Source organism: Harpia harpyja, chromosome 3, assembly GCF_026419915.1.
Source record: "Harpia harpyja isolate bHarHar1 chromosome 3, bHarHar1 primary haplotype, whole genome shotgun sequence".
Classification (NCBI taxonomy): domain Eukaryota; kingdom Metazoa; phylum Chordata; class Aves; order Accipitriformes; family Accipitridae; genus Harpia; species Harpia harpyja.
Window position 1 is genome coordinate 69,960,060 of NC_068942.1, and position 7,912 is coordinate 69,967,971.

Below are 7,912 nucleotides of genomic sequence, written 5' to 3' on the forward strand. Positions count from 1 at the left end.
GAGAGGACCAATGTACTTGTGCATGATAAAATAAGTAGAAAGGGTAAAGGAAGGGGAACAATGGAATTTTGCCTATTGTGCTTCTAAGGCTGCCCTTGCTTAACTCGGATACCTTGGTATTTCCTGTTTTGTCTTCCTTAAAGATCAAAATCCTTCAAGGGGTATATCCATATGGATTTCAAGAAGTTGATGGAGAAGGGGAAACTGTAGAGTTTACATGTATCTACTATATTGACATGTGGAAGAGCAGTTTCACTTACTGTGGAAACTCCTAATTGTTTCAATCTCTTTTACTGCTAGTGACCAACAAACCAGCGTGCAGAGGAAAGTTGACAAGATTCAGATAAAGAATTAAGTACCTTGAAGCGATTTTTTTCGTATCCAGAACCTAATGTCATCAAAGTAAGGGGTTTGATTTTGGACCACTTTTAGAGAACAGTTCTAATCAATTAATATAGTTAGTTCATGCATTATACTGAAATTGAATGAGAGCAACAGAGATGCTGGCAACAAGTCAAAGTTGAAGGTACTTATTTGTCATTTGATAAAATAAATTAATGGTTTTCCAGCACAGCCTGTGAACTTTTAAGAAAGGTCACACACACTGCAGGGGAAATTGTCTTTCAATCAAGTCCTCCCCCCGCTTTGGCTTGATTTATGTCTTATCATTGCAAGCACCATCTGAAAATGAAAAATAACATAATGCCATAAAGGTGTTATTGGAAAACAGAAAATAACATCACTTCCATTATTGCTGACATGAAACCAAAGTGATCTGTGAATAAAAGCATTGCAGCTGATCAAAAGCTCCCATTTTGTTGTTGCCACCAAAGACACATCTCAAAATAGCGTTTCTCTTTGTGGTTATTTACTTTATTTTCAGTGTTGTTCTTGCATAAAGTCTGTCCTGATTCTGGGAAAAATTAAGGCTCATTATTGGCCTAATACAAGCTCACAGTTGTGCAGATGCTTTTGGCAATGAGATAAGCACTGAAGGGATTTGGAAGAGGGAAAAGGCATTTCCCGTGTGGTCAAGTGAGTAGCCCTTCCAAGGGTTAGAAGGCAGAATGGAGAAGGAAGAGATAGTGTGAGCTGGAAATAAAGGATGCAACTGTGCAAATTAAAGGTGGCTTGGTAGATAAGGTGGCCTTTAGAATGGGCACACACCTTCCATTACTTACTGTGTGAGCTTGGGGACAGCCAGTCAGTTTTTGGTACCTCGGTTATCCATTTCCAAACGTGTAATTAACTTACAAGGACAAAGCCATGACAAATAGTGGAATGCCCAGCAACTACAGAGGAGTTGTAAGACTCCATGGGGCATGAGGTAAAAGAGTTATGACACACTGAGAGCAGACAACCAGGAAGATGCTGAGAGATGTTGTTCAGTATGAGGAATGAAACCCAAACACATGAATATACTCTGCTGTGGTTTATATACCACTGCATTGAACAAATTGGTTGGTATGATGCACCCAAACAGATTCTTTTTTACAAATTAGAAAACAAGAATCTCAAGGGCTAAAAATGCTGATCTATCATCTGAAATGGCCAATTTTCCAAGTTGTCTATTTTTTAATTTTGTTTTTAAAGAGGGCAGATTGGAAAGAAACACTCCAGAGAATTTGAAGAAAATGCACTGTTTTGAATAGTTGGCTGCTTATTCAGCCTTGTACCTGGGCAGTATGGTATCTGACAATATAGATTGTATACAATCTGACTGTAGAAAGAGTACAAATGCATTCTCAGAACAAACTGCAGCAGAAAAAACTTCACTACCTAATTACCAAAACACACTCAGGCTTCATTCCCCAAAGCACCTCTGTCAATCAGCTGGTGTCTTCCAGTGACTCTCAAACATGTTGACTGAATATAATGAATAGTTTAATCACTGTTTGAAGAGGTACACTCAGTCACTAATGCATTATTATACACTCATGCATTTTATTGAATGTTATTATTCATAGTGCAAGATACAGGCTTTGGCTGAAGTCTATTACTTCGATCTCAAAGAGTTTTTGCCTTCTAAAATGTGAGATATTTTGATTGTTCATTCATATTAAGCTAAGACAAAAAGTCTTGCCTGTCAACTTTCTGTCCATGTGATCATTACTAATTCTGTTTTACAGGTGACACAAAATCCCTGGCTCATCTTTACAGAGTGCCTTGTAATATTGCTCCAAAATACTATTCAGCAATAAACATGATTATCAAACTCAGATCTCCAAGCAAGCTGCTGTAAGACAGTTTGAGTATCCTATGAATTGCATGATCCTGTCTTTTTCACTGAAACACAACACAGAATAAAGGTGCAGAATTAAAGGTCTACATATGGCTTCTTGTATGACAATGAAATACTAGCAGTATAGTAGAACTCCTTTGTTTTGTGGCTTTGGAAAGAAAAAAAGGAACCTACCATGATTAAAATCACTGTCAAAGACACAACTTGTCTTTCTCACAGTATTTATTCAGCAGACATTTTCAGTGTGTTTGCAAATATAATTATTCACTGATGAGCAAGACTGGGTGTATACCAAAAACCAGACGACTGACACCTAGCTTCAGACATGGATAACTCTTATACCCACTGAGCTGCTTGTACAAATGCTGATAGGGAATCTGACATGGTGCTGATGTCTACGCAGCGACAGCAGGAGATAAGAGACTGCAGTATAGTGAAGTTGACTTCTGAACTGGAATTCATCAGAATTAGGGCAACATTTAAAAATCTTACCTGCCTGGATTGGAGCTTGACCAATCAAAAAGTAGAGAAAACAGTTCTGCATACATGCTATATGCATGTGTGACAAGACTGCTTGTCTTTTTACTGGATGTCTTCCTTCTTAAGATGACTAGCAGGAGTAAAGTATAGGAAATAACTATGGAGATGGAAGGAAAAGATAATTTTCTGTATCTTCTGTCCGTAGACTTCATGCGGTTTTCTTGTTTACTAGTACAGAAGGCATTTGAGAGTAAGGTCTTGTTTGCTATGGTCTTAATTTAAACATCAGAGTAACTGAAACTGAAATGTTATATTTGGATTGTATATATTAAACAATAACAAGGGAATAACAAATTTAATAGGTTATTTAGACTGGGTTTGCTAGTTTTTTACAAGATTTTGCCAAAAGCAGCCCAACATGCTCTCCATTTGCATCTAGAAATTGTCATGCTTTACTTCTACAAAATAAATGGATGAGTGGGAATCTGAGCTTTGACATAACCCCTAAGATCACAAGATACAAGTAGTACCTTACACAGAATAAGAGTGGGTCTGGCTGCTCAGATATGTAATTCAGTGTTGAAACTAAGATATTTGTGGTTCTGTCTTGTGGGCAACACATCGTTGACTCAGAGATAGAAAGGAAGCTGTGTTCTGTCCTGAGCATAAAACCCAAGTCGGTACACATGAGGGTGTACTATTTCTACTTTACATAGATGGCATTTGCATGGATGGCAGAATGACATTTGTAGTACCTCTTTGCCATGACTACTAGAAGCTGAAAGGTTTAGGAATGAATTTTTCTGTTAGAACCTATCCCGGCACTGGAAAAGCACCCTTACAGAAATAACAACAATGTGCTGAAGATACAGACTCTCTCTGTGTTGGGCTTTGTGTTACAACTGTGACTGGCTTATATTTAATGTTCTCCTTAAGACATTTCTTTGACTTAACTGGGCCTTAGTTGTACTGGACAAAGGCAGTGTAGGTTTCTGACATTGGTCTCCAGTTCTTTGGTATGCAGTCATCAAAGAGGCTAAAATTACATTGTAGGGGTAAGTTTTGATCCCTCATTCTTACTAATAAAATCTCAAAAATACTCTCTGGGAATGTTTTATGCAGTGATATATCTGAGGCTACAGACAGCTTCAAGCTCTAACTTTCACCGGAAAGGCTAAAGCCAATAACTATAGCCTACAGCAAAAGCAGATTCCTCCCCCCTCCAACCTCCCCAAACCTCTTCCTTCAGAAATTACAGGGGGGGAAGGAGATACAAATGAAAAGGATCAATGCATAGGCCTGAATTCCACTTTTGTTGTTTTATTAGGTTTGGGAGGCCATCCTGTTTAAAGCGGAAAGAAAGCATTTCAAGTGGGCAAAAAATTGTAATTCTAGTAACATTGAAAGTCTAGGATAACTCATTAATGCCTTATTGTGCCTGGGCTGAATGGTCAACTTAAAGTTAAGCAAAAGATTAGGACCTATTGAAATGCAAATGTTTGTCCTGCAATAAGGAAAGAGAAGGGTAGGAGCCATTTCCAGACCACAGAAGACTTGCAAAGAGACATCTATTCAGATCTCTGCTGGGGGACTGCGTTAGTCTTCCTTCCATTTTCTGTGCATGGCTCAGAGCTAAAGCAGTGAGAGACAGCTATTAGCTAAAGTGAGGAGGATCATCTCCTATGCGCAGGTAGTGCAGAAGGGAGAGGCACTCGAGAAGGGACTAGGCAGCCAGCAGCATGAAGGCAACTCACCACAAGATCAGGGGCAGCCTCAGTTAAGCTTTGTTGACAGGCAAGACCTGACAGCCCTCAACTGTGAAGTAGATGTTGCCCAAGATTAAAAGCAACCGGCTGGCCTTGGCAGAGGTAAAGACTGTAAAATAGCATTAGTTACACTGCAGAATTAGGCAGTGCTCCCCTAGTTATCTACTGTGTTGGGCTTTCTTCTCTTCCTTTAATAAGATGTTTGATGAATTGATTCATGTTTGCAAATGATGAAAAATAGCTCATTAAACACCAGGTGTAACTTTCTTAGATGGATTGAGAGGCTCGGGATGAAGGTTTATTGCAGCCCTTTAAATCTGAGCCTGGCCCTTGTTCTGCTAGTTAAGACTTGTCAGAAGAGTTAGAGCTGCCCATGTTTATCCCAATCAGACACTAATGGCTCTGCAGCTTGCTGGTAGGTTAGTATAACTACCAATTCAAAACACTAAGGTCTCTTAGGTTGGTTCAAAAGACTTACAAAATGACAAGTAAAATAGTTTTGTTTTATTTAACGCGTGTTTTATTAAAATGTTTTGTTTCCAGGCACATAGGAATGGAAAGGGAGGAATAGATTTATAGGAATGCTAAAAGAGGAAGTGCTCTATCAATCCTTTTCCCTATTAGCTGCCCTAGCAATTAGGTTTTAAGACTTGAAGGAGCTTTTTTCTTACCTGAGGTGTCCAGGCTTCTCTCAGAGAAGTGCCCTAACAACCATACTAGCAGAGTTTTAGAATGTGGTTGCCCTTGATCTTTCCTGTTAATGCTGTTCTCCTCATGTCCCCTAGGTTGAGGATGAATCCCACCTTTTGGGGTATGTAGGTTGGTGGTTAACAGTATCACAGTTCTGAGGTGGATCTACAGCTCTACGGTTGCAAAGTGTAGTGCTGAGGCTTTCTTAAGAAAATAAAAATTAGTCTCTAGCCTAGTGATTTGGACTTTCACCAGGGGAACAAAAGATTTCGGTTTCTGTTGCTGATTACAAAAGCAAGTAAACATTTTTCAGAAGTGGAAGAAGACCAGAAAGAAGGATTGCAGACATACCCCCAAATAGCTACTGATTTTCACCTTACCTTGAGAGAGCTGGTAGTTAGGAGATGTGGGCTTATCTCCCTGTATCACCAAAGGGAACTGAGTGTCCCATGCCCCACCTGAGCTGCAAAGGAAGGGGACAGTTGTTCTTACTTTCTCTAGGAATGCTGGCCCTCCTGGTAGAACTGATGTGTTTAATTTAAACTGAATTGGAGTATTTCCAGGGTAACTGCATTGTTAGTTGAGTATGCTGTTTCCCATAAACAAATACATTAAGTGCCTCAGACTGAAAAATGCTATCCCTAGTGCTATCAGCTTGCCCTCAAGAGTACATGTTTGACATGAATAGTCTTGTTTGTTCATCTAGGCAACAAGGGAGCTGTACCAGTGAATTGGAAGCTGGAAGGAGAAAAATGCCTGCTCTATATCCCGTCCTCAGTAAAGAGGTAAGAGGGCTGACAGAATGGAAGATGGAGATGCAGCATGTGGGTCAGGCTGCAAGAAGAAGCTGTCTTGCAGGTAATCAGGATGAGCTAACTATTCCAGGCAGGGATTCTTGGATGTGCAGCCATTTTAGCTGGCTGAGGAGAAGAGCTGCCAGCCTTCCTTACAGACTGGATGGGGAGTCTGCATTTCGCTGTTAGCAGCTGGAGTGCTCCATGCTGCCTAACCCACTGCTACTTTCCCTTGGCTCAGAACTGGGAGGAGGCAGCTGGTGTTGTAACCTGACTGGATCTGTGGACATTTCTGCAAATATGAATTTATACACAATCAATTATAAAACCTGTATGTGCAATGTATTATTTGCTGGCTAGCAAAGTAAAGAGCCATTGCTCCGAATTCTTATGTTTCCAACATAGCATCTCTTCAACTACTAAATTAAAACAATATCACTGGTATATGAGTGTTGTTCTAATCACCTATTTAAAGGTTTCAATTATTCATTGCTCCCCAGTAGAGGGGGTCATTAAAACCTTGACACTCTAGTGTTTAATTAACTTATGTTTCCTCATTCATTTAAGGCCATGTATTTCAACGCTAGCAGCAAGTGATAGGTTTGCCTTTACACAATATCATTAGAGAATAAATTGCACTGTGTACTTTCCTCAGTCCTAATAGTCTGGAATCTTTGAGCTGAATTAACTTGACTGTAATTGCAGTGCTGTGGCAGAGGCATTATGAAAAACAGAAGATGTTTTATATAGGCATTTATTTTGAAGAACATTCTGGTTATTTATATGTAATTTTAAGGTAGAAAAATGGTGGTGGCCCAATATAGCTTTTAATCTGATGTACTGAAGCCTAAACAATATCTGCTTAAAAACTAGAATTCTTTGGCTGGAAATCTTCATGGGCAGGGCTGGTTCACTGGCTCTTCTGAAAGTTAATCAAGCTTTCAGCTGTTTGTAATGAGAAGATAAGATTAAATTTTGGCTAAATGTTAAATGCTAGTTATTAGAGTCAACCTTGGGAAAGAAAACATTCCTAAGAACAAACTTAAATTAAAAAAATAATTCTTGTAAACTTGCAAAATATCAATAGTGCCTCTAAGCTCTTGAACTGTGATTTTAAATTTGGTAGCAGTGCCTTTTGTGTCAGAATGTGTTTTTCAGTGCCTGAAATACTGCAGAAATTTAGCCAAGGTACAAGTCTTACAGTAATTGAAGTTTGCACAAGCTCAAGAGAGACTTCAGTTTTATTGTCTAATATGTCCAAATATTCCATAATGATTGAACATAGCCAGGCTCAGGCTACAGAAATAATGTGAACTTGATCTGTAATAGCTGTTCTGGACCAGGATAAACATGGACATTAAAACGTGGAGCAGGGAAGCTGCCTGTCTTTTTCTCATCTTCTGTGACATCTGTGCCCACATCTGATGAAAGAGGAGGAGGAAGAATACCTGATGCAAAAGCAGAGAGAACAAAAGCTGCACTGCAAAATGGAAAGATAGGGACAAGGAGTCTGATGAAAGTGGGATGATGAAGAATTAAGTGAAATGGAAGTTAATTGAAATAGGAAAGAAATTAGCTGAAAATGAAGAAGCAGATAGGGAGCTATTGCATAGAGACAAAGAATTAAGGACATGGACATAGCTAAGGATAGCTAAAGAAGTGTAGTTTACACATGGAGCTGGGGGTGGTATAACTGCTTGCAAAAGAAGGCTGATGTAGGGAAGAGAATCTTGAAGAAAGAATATTGAGTATTTCACAAGGCAAAATAGAAGACAAAGGTAGATTAAAGTAAAATGTGCCTGTTTATTCTACCATGTCCCATCTGACGTATCAGAACTTGAAGAATGCTTAGGATTAGATAGCCCTCTATGTTTAGCTTTTGTTGATTTCAGCCACATCTGCAAGCACTCAAATACACCTGTAAATCCAACCCTATGGTG